This window comes from Papaver somniferum, chromosome 6 (genome assembly GCF_003573695.1).
Source record: "Papaver somniferum cultivar HN1 chromosome 6, ASM357369v1, whole genome shotgun sequence".
In the NCBI taxonomy this organism is placed as follows: domain Eukaryota; kingdom Viridiplantae; phylum Streptophyta; class Magnoliopsida; order Ranunculales; family Papaveraceae; genus Papaver; species Papaver somniferum.
The window spans coordinates 143,295,894-143,308,834 of NC_039363.1; positions in this window are offsets into that span (position 1 = coordinate 143,295,894).

Here is a 12,941-nt window from a genome sequence, read left to right on the forward strand (position 1 = left end):
TTTGTATGCTTTTCGAATATAGATTTGCCAAACATTCAGAAAACCCATTATCGGACAGCAAAAGATGTTCTTAGTCATCACTGTTGATGTTTCGGAAATACAAGAGTTGTAATTTTTTGAAACTACTCAGCTTTTGAAAATAGAAACTATACTTTTATGAAATTAATGAGCTAGTCAAAATATGTATTTGCTGATATACTTTCAAAAACTAAACCTGTAATTTTCGGAATTTTATTGCCCGTTGCACAGGTTTTGAAAATAGAATCAACTAACTTTCGAAAATTAATGTCTAAAACTATTTCTCGATATTTTTGGAGAATACAAGGAAATCAATATCAAGGACAAACCATGACGTACATATTTTATGATCATGGACAACGAATACCTTCGGCACTCAAAGATGGAAGCTCGACACGTTCTAGTTAGTCACCTTTGGCAATGTTAGCAACAATAAGACATGATATCACTTCCTCCTTAGGGATATTCATCTTGATGGAGTCAAGTATGTAATTTAGGTAAGTTAGTGATAACTAATGGGAGTTATATGTTATCCAAGTAAAAGTTATCTACAAAAATTGACGGAAAGATTATTGGTAAAAAAAAAAATCGCTTATGTTATACTTAGCATAAGCATTTGTGAGCTTGCTATAACTCAGAGCTCGCGATAATTTTTAAGATATCATAAACGTTAATCAGTGTTAGATTTTCAAGTATATTATATTGGAAATATTACAAAAAATCAATTCTATAATTCAAGTATATTATATTTTCAAGTATATTATATTGGAAATATTATAGTTTCAAAATCAATTCTACAATCAGTAAGCATTTGTTTCAACCATAGAAGTTGAGTACATCATATGTAATATGCTTCGCGTGTTGATAAAGATTGTGAGTATTGTTTCATACTATGTCAGAAACAAGATTTAGTTCTACATAGGAAAATCCTCCTGATGTCCTTTTTTATCTTCCGCATATTCCACCCAATCTACATCAGAATAAGTTGTAAGATTAATGATAGTAAAAGTATTTGATTGACCGGATTTAATAGTGTTATTAACATATCTGATGATCTTTTTTTCTATAGTGATATGTTACTCTCCGGGATGAGCTTGAAATCTTGCACAACAACCTATACTGAAAGCAATGTCATGTCATGTTGTTGTCAGGAAAAGAAAACTTCCAATAATGGATCTATATAGTTTCGGATCCACTTTGTATTATTTCTTTTATGTCTTTGTGGGTTTCCAGTGTTAGACATGGGGGTAGCTTTCGAGTGAAATTTTCAATACCAAATCTTTTAAAAGGTTCCTTGCCTATTTTTCTTAGACATTTTAATTCCATCCTTATGTTGATGAATCTGTAATCTTAAGAAGAATTCTAATTCACCAACGTTGGTCATCTCAAATTCCTTACTATAGGAGGTTAGGAATTCTTCAACAAGTATCTTGAAAGTAGATACATAGATGATATAATCAATGAGGATTTGAGCAATCAATACATCCTTGATATTCCATTTAGGTTGTGTTTGAAATCAGAGAAAGGAAACAATTCCATGGAATCAGTATCATCGGGGAGGGAAGGAAAGACTTTCCATGGAATTATGTGGGATTAAGTTAAAAACATACTATAGACCACTTTTTTTTATATATAAATGTTTCATGGAAATAAATTCATAACTTCCAAATCCTTTAGGTTGAGCAATATAAACCTCTTCCTTAACACATCCTTTCAAGAATGCAAGTTTAATGTCCATTTAGTATAGCTTAATTTTGAGAAATATTATGGAATCAGGTTGAGCTATGGGATCAAAAGTCTTATCAAAATCGATTCCTTGAATTTGAGAGTATCTTGAACTACAAGTCTTACATTACTTCGGATCAATACCTCTTTGAGGTGTATACACCTTTCTTGAAGAACCGTTAAGTAATATAGATGTTGTAAAAATAGACAAACATTAATCAGTCATAATACATCATTTATCACATAAATCTAAACTATCAACAACTCATATTATTTAAGTTATGCTTGTTTCCATACATATATGAATCATAATATGATGACGGTGTAATTTATTTTAATGTTTATAAACAAGATAAAACTCTGGAAACTGGGACCGAGATCTAAGATATTTTGCACATATGATTGAATTTTTCTTGGCTTAAAACGTACACGAATCATATTGTTAGAGAACTTCTTGGTTGAACCCACAAGTTTTGTTATCTTAAGCTTGTTGTCAAAGCTAGATGCACAAAACTATATCTTGATTTCTAGTCTACAAAGTCAAGTCTCGAACTAGACATATAAGTTGGTAGTTGAGTATCAGACATCATCCTCGAAGACATTTGGAGAACTTCATCAACAAGGTATGTGAAGATTGAATCATTTTATGTACTCACAAGTTTTACCATTCTATCTATTTGGGACTATGTCGATTGTATGACTTCTAGTATTTATTACAAAGAAAAAATTATGAGTCAAGCTTGTCTTGTTAAACATTTCGAAATATGATTCAAGCATTGGATTTTCATAGATCCTTAACAATATTAGTTCAAAACAATTTATTGTTCAAGAATTAATTTTGTGAATTATTTGAAAATTTCCCAAGCAATGATTATATCATTTCGGCTCAGGGTAGGTTGGCGAACTATCTCGCAAACCCTAGATATCTGAGTTTCTGGAATACATGATGGTTGGCGAACCAGTTCGCAAACCTTGAAGTTCAGAATGGGACAGTTCACCAACCCAGTTGACGAACCATGGTGATCTGATTTTGGTGACAGTCTAACGGTTGGTGAACCTGGTTCGAAAACTGTTGTCATATGAGTTCATGAGTTGCGGAACAGTTGGCGAATCAGGTTTACAAACTGTAGCACTCGGGATTCATGAACTGCTGAACGGTTCATGAACCATTTCACCAACAGTTCAAGCGAATGTTTAGCAAATGCTCAAAGAATTTTTTTTTTTTTTTTCAAATATGTTTAATATTGCTATGACCATCATAAACACCTCTAAGACATCTATGATTACTAAAATACTTTGTATATCTGCATCAAAATTAAATTCTTAAGTGTTTAAAATGAACACGATATTACTTATTAGTTCGAAAGGCATATTTTCCAAGAACTATCATCATACACGGTTCACGTACCCGAACCATTGTGTATAATCTTCTATGTGATTTCAAGACAAACTTCTCACATGCTTACTTGAAACCCTAATTAGAGTTTCATCTAAACAGAGAAAGTGTTTGCTTGAATCTCAAGTTATCTTAGCTTGAATACTAAGAAACCCTCAGTCTTGAACATCTATAAATAGAGATGTTATTTCAACTTGGAAAATCAATCTCTGACACTTTGTGTCCTAGTTGATTGCTAGAGTTATTCTATATTGAAATAAGTTTCCTCTAAGAGATATAATTAGGTTTGTGACTTGAAAACTTCAATTGGGGATTAGTGAAGCCAGGTCCGACTATCTTTACCTAGATAGTTCGTATATCCCGATCTTTCTTTTCTGTTATCGAGATTCTCGTAATCTCTTTCAGTCAAGATAGATAGGAAACACAAAATTATCTTCGCCTCAGACTTTGTGATTCCTCAAGATAGATATTTGAAAACTATTCTTAATTGATTAGATCAAGATTTTACTTGAGAGGCGGTTAAGAATCTAGGCTTCTCAACTAACTGAGTGTAAGTGTTCCTGATTTATGAAGTTTGCCAGCTTTGTCTATTGTAAACATATTTTCAATCCTTGATCTTTGAACTAAAGGGAAATCAAATATGCTTATCTGTTAGAGGCAGGTTGGTATCAAAAGTCTTCACTTACGTTGAAGCATCTCTTAGGCTGTAAAGGACGTCAACTAAGGGAATCAATTGCGTACAGACTTGCGAGTTTCAAGAGACGTAAGGAGCGCGACTGTAAGCGCTTGGGGATGGATTCGGTCTCAACTATATTCCAATCTGAAGTCTGATATTAAGCTAGTGTTTTTGGCGGATTAATACAGTTTGGTGGTCAAATCTGGACGAGGTCCCGAGATTTTTATGCTATTGCGGTTTCCTCGTTAACAAAATTTCTAGTGTCTTTTATTTTTCCTTTTCCGCATTATATTGTTTATCTTTATAATATGATTTACACAAGTAGTACGTATTCAATTCTAGTATATACACCCATATAATTAATATCGATTACGAGACTCGTTTCTTGTAGAATTTATATCTTGAAAGATAGATAACAAGTTTTATACTTGTCAGAATTCGTATCTAATTATTTGGATACAACTAGATTGATCTTAGATATTTATTTTTGGGATCGTCCATGTATTCTTCTTAACAATCAGGTTCACAGAATCCATTGTCTAGACTTTCTGATTGAGAAGAGATAGAGATATAAAATTTATATACATATTATATCAAGGATCATTAAATTGGTCTACTTGCACTTGTATTAAATTTGTCCATACAACTTGTTAAACAAAAACGTTAGCGGTGTACTTGGCACCTCTCCTTCTTAGAATCAATATGTGTAGACCAAAAGTTTGTATTCATGATTGTGTAGAACAAAAACGTTGCTGGTGTACATGGTACCCTCTCATTTTCATAATCAATATGTGTAGACCAAAAGTCTGTGTACCTGATTTTATAGAAAAGTTCTTGGATAAGCTCTAAAATGAATATCCAAGATCAATCTAATTGTATCTGATTATAACAAGTACGAAACTTGTAATCAATCTTTCAAGATATGAATTCAACAAGAACAAGTCTTTTTTTTGATCTCAAATAATAAGGACTTAAACTACGTACTACTTGTGTTATTCCTATTATAAAGATAAAAAATATAATGCGGACAAGAAAAAATATAAGACACCAGAAATATTGTTAACGAGGAAAACTGCATATGAAAAGGAAAAAAAAACGGGACCTCGTTCGGCTTCCGACACCACAATGTATTAAACCACTACATATGCTAGTCTACTATCAGATTTCAGTTCGTGAACTACAATAACTAGTGGAACAAGATCCGAGTGCAAGAACTATCAAGTGAAAAGATAGTCTGACCGAGCTTCACGAATCCCAAAGTGAATTCTTCAAAGCCTTAACCTAGAATACAGTTTTGTAAAGAAACCTAGGTTATAGAGGACGAATTTAGCTTTGAAACTCTTTGAACTAAGACACAAGAGTGTCAGGGATTAAGAAATCTTGTTGCATGAGTCTCTTTATTTATAGATTTTCAAGGCTACCGATTGCTTTGAATTCAAGATAAGGTTAGCTTGAGATTCAATCAAACACTTTCTCGGTTTAGATAAATTTGTTATTAGAAATTCATTTAAGCATGTGAAAAGTTTTTCTTGAAATTACAGAAAAGATAATGCATTATGGTCCAGGATTCTAGAGCCGTGCAGAATGATGGTCCATAGCGGAAAGTACGCCTTTGAACTTACAAGTACTTAGCGGTGTTCAGTAACACTCAAGACTAAACTATAACCCACAAGCCCATAGTGATTTTTTGAATAAATTTGTCTTAAAAATGTTTATGAGAGTCGTAGAAAGAGATCAAATTCATGTAAGGCAATTCATGACTTTCTACGAAGCTGAAACTGGGTAAGTTTGTTAACCTTTGACACTTCGTGAAGTCAGGCCATAGGGGTTTTCAAATCGAGGTAGTTCAAGAAGTCAGGTCATGGGGTTTGCAAACCTATCCCAATTCCCAAACTCAAATGTAAATGGTTTACAAACCTATACAGTTCGCGGAATTCAGACTGACTAGGTAATATAAAAAAGTATGTGTAGCTTGCACCAAGCTTTTATATTTCTCATAATGAAATTTGAAACATCCCCAATATCCATAGAAAATACGCACTGTCCAAAAAAAGTTTGTGAACTATAAATTGTTCTAACTAAGATTTCTAAGAATCTATGAACATCAATTGCTTGAATAATATGTCGAGAGTTTAACCAAAGCCAGCTTGAACTCGAAATTTTTTCTTTACAATACTAAATCATACGACATAGTCTCATAAGATTGAACATCATATTCCATGAGTAAATAAGACATGTCAGTCTACACATACCTCTTTGTTGATGAAGTTCTCCCAAATGTCTTCGTTTTCTATTCAGTCTCCAATCTTCGAAGGTTATTCAATGATGCTTGATTCTCGACTACCATGCTTTAATCCTAGTCTGAGACTTGACTTTAATATACAAGAAATCAAGATATAATTTTGTACATCTAATATTGACAACAAGCTTGAGATAACAAAACTTGCGAGTTTGACCGAGAAATGCTCTAACAATATCTATAGCGACCCCCAAACTTTACCTTGTGATCTAAAATGGGCAACGTTGCTTAAAAGCTACCTCATGGCACAATATTATCTTAGTTCCCAATCTACCCAGATCCATAATCAACGGTTTGTCTCGTGATCCAATAATTCATGTGATTTATGTTTGAACTAATTAGTGGCTCAAAATATATGGTGTGACACAAATTTTTTTAGTGACCTGTAATTTATCTCAGAGAATAAATTTTTCGGTCCAAATTTTTTCTCATGTGCCTTGTGACTCAAAATTTGCTAACAACTAGATGACTTAAAAATTGCCACGTCAATATATGAATTGTTAGCCGAAGTATGTTTCATGACAAACAATATAGTATGCAACTAAAAATTTGTTTAAATACCCAAATTGAATTACATGATCCAAATCTACATTATAACCCAATTTTTTTATTTTTTTTAGTTTTTTTTAATTATGTTTTGATAGATGGAACAGACAAAAGGGAGAAACAAGAAAAAACAACAAAGAGGGGAACACCCTAGTTAGGATGCCGAGAATCAGACAAACAGAAAGAAATAGAGGTGGGGATTTGGGAAGAAGTCCAACTGCCTTTGGACATTATGCTCCGGTGCATAAAAAGCGAGATTATGAGTGTGTTGTTAGCTCCTCTCTTCACGAAACTGTAACGAACCGAGATAAAGGAGTTGGATAAATTCTTAATTTCATCTACCAATCTAAGAATTTTCCAAGGGACTGATGGAGAATCGCCGTTTAAAGCCTTAACCACTGTCGAACAATCACCTTCAATGATAACGTGTTGGAGTTGCAAATGAACCGCAAGCTGGCTAGCGAGAAGAAAGCCATATGCTTCAGCCACTTGTGGTCTGGAATGTCGATAAGTTGAAGTGGCAGCTGCAACAAGAACAGAATTGTGGTCTCTTACAATCGCAGCAGCTGCACGAGAACCAATACCAACAGCTGCATCTACACTGATCTTTACATGGCCATTAGGTGGAGGAGTCCAGCTTAGAATATTACCGTGAGATTCAGTAGGAGATATGATTCTTTGGTCCATGGTTGTATTAATATCTTCAATCTGGTAGTACTTTTGGAACCAATGAGAAGCCTCCTTGAGAATAGCTGGGATGTAAAGAGTTTTCTTCTCGAAATGGAGACAATTTCTGGCTCTCCAAATAGCCCAGAACAAGCAAGCTCCAAGGCAGAAAGTGTATTCGTTATCTTGCACCGTAAGCCAACGAGTGAGACATTGCTTAAGTTTTAGCGATTGGTTATCAGCAACTCTTAGTGAGAGGGGAGATCCGAAAAGGATTACCTTCGATAACTGACAATGTAGAAAAATGTGATCTAAGGTTTCGTCAGTGGCTCCACAAAATTGACACTCTTTTGGGATTCCCTCAATGAAGTTACTTAGCTTGCTGAGGGTGCCTACACCGTTATGAAATAATCTCCATATAAAGATCTTGATCTTTGGAGCAAGTAGCTTGATTGACCAAAATTTGCGCCAAGGAAAAGAAGTATCGTTGAGATACGAGGATTCACCATTTTCAGTAGCCATTAATTTCTGGAAAGAAGGAGCAATAAACTTCCCATACTCGGTAAATTTCCAAATTAATTTATCTTCACAAGAGCTTGCATATAATGGGATAGAAATTATTTGTTCAGCCACATAATCACCAAACACTTGGCGCACTAAAGTCTGGTTCCACTTGCATTCTTCTTGAATCATGAGTTCATCCACTTTATTAACAACACAAATGCCATCTTGAGGTAACGGTGGGATATGACCAGGGATGTTAGGAATCCAGGGATCAGACCACACATTTATAGTTCTTCCCTTGCCAACAATCCATAAACAACCATTTTTCAAATGCTTTCTACTTGCCAGCATAGCAGCCCATGTAGATGAACATCTCTGAGGTTTAGAGACAGACCAAAATGAAGCCCCTCTTAGATATTTAGCATTAAGTAATTTTCCCCACAAGGTAGATTGATCAGAAAGGAACCTCCATGCCAGTTTAGCAACAAGAGCCATGTTTAGTTGTTCTAATGATCTCAGACCCAAGCCTCCTTGATCTTTACTGACAGTAAACCAGTCCCAGTGGATATGATACATTTTCCTCGCTTCTCTTGTGTGCCCCCACCAAAAATTTCTCATGATTTGATTGAGCTTTCTAAGAACAGCTTTTGGCATTAGAGATGTTGCCATGTAAAAGAGGGGCATAAGTGCCAAAACATACTGCATTAATGTTGTTCTACCTGTGTGAGACAAAAAATGTCTTTTCCAGCCAGCGAGTTTGGCATCAAATTTGTCGAAGGGAAAATCATAGATGTTAATATTGTTGGCGTTATTCAAGATCTTGACTCCCAAATACTTTTCATCAATATCCATCTTCTTCACGCCTAGCCTTGTAATAACATCTCTTTCTCTATCAATTGAAACACCTTTGCTGAACATAATCGAGGATTTAGAGATGTTCACTTGTTTCCCTGACCATGCAGTGTAGTCTTGGAGAATTCTTGAAATAACATCTATAGTATTCTCATTCATAACCCCAAATAACATAACGTCATCTACGAACATCAAATGTGTCACTGGAGGCGCCCACCTATTTAGTCTGTACCCAGAGTAAAGACCATACAACTTCATTCTCATGATGATACTAGAGAGACTTTGAGAGCATAAAATGAATAGGTAAGGTGACAGTGGGCATCCCTGCCTAGTGCCCCTTTCCCCTCGAAAAAAACCTTCTGGTTGCCCATTGAGGAGTACTGAGAAAAATGTGGACTGCACACAATTCATAATTAACCTGTGAATAGGACCAGTGATACCAAAACTATGCATGGCCATGCTCAGAAAACCCCAATCCACACGATCATAAGCTTTGCTCATATCCAACTTGAGCGCAAATGATCCAAGAATAGAATTCGAATGACTCATAGATTGGACAAGTTCTTTGGCAGACACAATATTATCAATAATATGCCTCCCAGGGATGAAGGCAGATTGATTTTTTTTCAGTTAGATCATCAAGAAAAGGGCTAAGCCTCTTCGTGATAATCTTTGTGACGACCTTGTACAGCACATTGCAGAGAGAAATTGGCATGTAATCCGCAGGTGATTCCGGATGCTTACTCTTGGGTATAAGGGAAAGATAGGTGTGATTAAGCCCTGGTGGGAGCATAGAGTATCTGAAGCAGTCTTGGATAAATGAAGTAACCTCCTCTACAATGATGTGCCAACTTTTCTTGTAGAAGAGAGCTGGGTACCCTTCTGGGCCAGGAGCCTTTAAAGGTTTCATTTTCTTTATGATGGTGTAAATTTCTTCAGACGAGGGGATTGCAGCAAGTAACCTATTTTTGTCGATGTTAGGGATCCAATTGGATTTATTACATTGTTCCCAGAACATTCTCTCTCTTTTCGCAAGAGTTTCAATATTTTTGATGACGATTTCCTCTTCTTCTCTTGTATCTGTTAAGTGAGCTTTGGATTGCAATTCAACTAACTTTTGTCTTTCGTCTTCCAACCCACGATGAATATGCCCAAAAGTTTGGTTACTCCACTTCGTAAGATGTTTACCAAGGGCTTCAAGTTTGTTTAAGGTATTGCCAGAGGAGACGCTCCAACTTTTCTCTACTTCTTCTATGAACTGAGGATGATCAGTCCAGTGATACTCGACTTTGAACTGCTTCTTTCGTTTTGGACCCTTTCTCAAGGTATTTAGAAAGATGGGAGCATGGCCGCTTCCAATCCTTGGAAGATGTAAAACAGCCGCATCTTCAAATAATAATCTCCAGGAAGAACTACACAAAGCTCGATCAAGTCTTTCAAATATTGGTTCGGCATGTTTTATATATGTTAAGGATCGAGCAAGAGAGAGGAGAGCATAAACGCGCGGAAGCGATAAACTACATTGATAATAATTCGGTATATCTTTCTCATTAATTCTCTAGCTATTTATACAATCACAAGACTTGGCTCTCAAGATATTCTATTCCTAATATAACTCACACAATTCTCCTAAATATAGACTCTCATATATTATTTCCTAATACACTGATAACATCTTATGCATACTGCATAAGATCTTATGATCTCCTAATAATATACCTACACCACGTGAAGGCCGGATCCGAGAAGCCCAAGTCCAAGACATCTCTGTCTAGAAGAAAATTTCTAAACTCTCTACAGATGTTATTAGAATACGTAGCACCACCATGTTTGTCAGCACTGTTGTTAATCACATTAAGATCTCCAATTAGGCACCACAGATCCGCAGCATCGGCAACCAAAGAAGAAACATCATCCCAAAACCGGTTCCTAATTCTTTGCTCGGGAGGGCCATAAATGCAAAATAATTCCCAACGTGGGATTGAATATCTTTGCTCTATCGTACATCTAATAAGATTTGGATTAGAAGTAGTCACCGAAAGATCGACACCATCTTGTCAGAAAAGAGCCAGACCACCACTTTTACCAATACTAGGAACAAAATGAAAATACCGAAAATTAAGAGAGTTGCAAAACTTGATACTGTTTCTCTTATCGAGTTTAGTTTCAGAAAGAAAAAGAATCGAGGGGTTGCACGCCCTAAGGAATGAACTCAAAGTAGAAACTGTCATGTCATTCCCCATACCACGACAGTTCCATGACAACACTAACATGACCCTTGCGACTTTTTAAGGATAGTCGCCACATCTTTTTCTGCAGTAAAATGATAGTTTTGTTGTATTTTTGTTGGTGGGTCACCTTCCATGGGTGTAGGAGCTCTCTTAGTACCAGGTAATTGAAAGGTCACATTTTCAGAAGTTGGGTTTGTGTTCCTAGCTTGTGTTTTCCATCCTTTCTTGGATACAGAACTTTTGGCTTTTAAAACAGGGGATGATAGGGTATTGGAAAGAAGTGAGATGGGTGTGCTTGATTGAAGTTGGGTTGAACAGTGATTTTCGATGGTTGTATTGTTGGTGATTTTGGCTGAGTCATTTTGGGTCTTGCTGCTACTTAGTTCTGAGTGGGATATGGCCTCATTAATCTGAGTTGATGGTGGGACAAAATGGTTGTTGGGTGTAGGATTTTTTCCAGTAATGGGCTGCATTGGGAGAGAACTAATGATAATTGATTTTTCCGTAGTCTTTGGAGGAGATGGAGGGGTCAATTCGTTAACATTTTCTTTCAACTGACAATCAACACCATTAAATGCGGTGGCATAGGTAATGGGGATGGTGGGAGTAATTGTAGGAGCCGTTACCTTTTGATTTTCTGTAGTTGTAACGGTTAGTTTGCTGGCTGACGGTTCATTCCCCAAAAGACTGGAGCACAATTGGGCGGTTGCGGGTGGTTTGGAGGGTGGTAAATGGTGGTGAAAATCTGAGTTGTTGCTGACATTAGTATCCTGAATTTCAACAATCTGGTTTGGAGGAGAAGATTGTACTTGCCTGAAGTTTGCTTTTATGTCCTCAGTGTATCTTGCGAGGTTCAATTCTTTGATTATTTGCTCGAATCCCTGCTCCATGTCGATACTTAATCCCTCCAATTTTCTGGAAAAAGTTGGGCACTGCTTCATCACGTGTCCAAAAAGTTGGGCACTACTTTAACTGGACTGTGCAAATTTTTTTGGATGGTAGAGTGACGTTAATGAATTGCATAAGAGGTTTAGTTATGTTGATGTTGACTCTAACCCTTGCATATCTCCCCCACTTAGATGATTCTCCTTGTTTCATTGGTAGTGGCGTACCAAATTGAGATGCAATGAAACTAACAGTTTTTACATTCAAAGAACTAATTGGCAAAACATGGACTTGGACAGTGAAAGTGGCGATTTTGAAAGTGTATTCTGAAAGTAGTTTATCAGGGATGCAAACTTCATGGAGGAGGAGATCATCGTTAATGGACCAAGGGGTACCTTCTATGACTGCAATGTAGTTGCATCTAAGCTCGAACTTAACCATGTAGAAGCCTGGTCCAAAATCAGATATTGTTAATTCTCCTGATGGTCTCCAAGCTCTCTTCAGAATATTCTGAATAATGCCTAAACCATATTGTCGACCAGTGATGACTTTAATAACTAGACAGTACCTTGAATCCTGATTTTCAGTGGAGAATTCTTCTGGTAATGTAATGGATAAAGTAGCATCATCATCTAGAAGATTCGACATTCTACGTACCAGTTCTTCATAGGAATATTCATTGCCTTGACTAGAAGAAGAGGCCATGAGTGGAATTGGGGAAGATTGGGTGAAAAGCAGTGATGAAATGGTTAAATAGAGTTGAAATCAGATTGACGCATTTTTTTTTCCTTGCAATCTTTAACAAAATATTGACAGATCTCATCAGAGAAGAAAAAGGAAGAAAGAAATCGTCCTAATGACGAAGAGAGAATAAAAGAAAAGTCGTCCGGATGATGAAGAGAAGATTCGTAAAAAATTCGAATTTGAGTTCTAATCGATCAAAACCTTGCCAAAATCCCAAAATTTGTTATGTTACTCAAATTTGCTTGCAATCCAACAATGTAACAAAAAATAAAAAATGTCATCCAACTCTAAAAGGAAACTTATAAACCATACTCTTTTCTAAATTGCATTATGTTTAGCAACCCTAAATCAAACTTTTGTTTAGCGTGTGAGTCAAAATCACCATTCGCCTTGAAATTT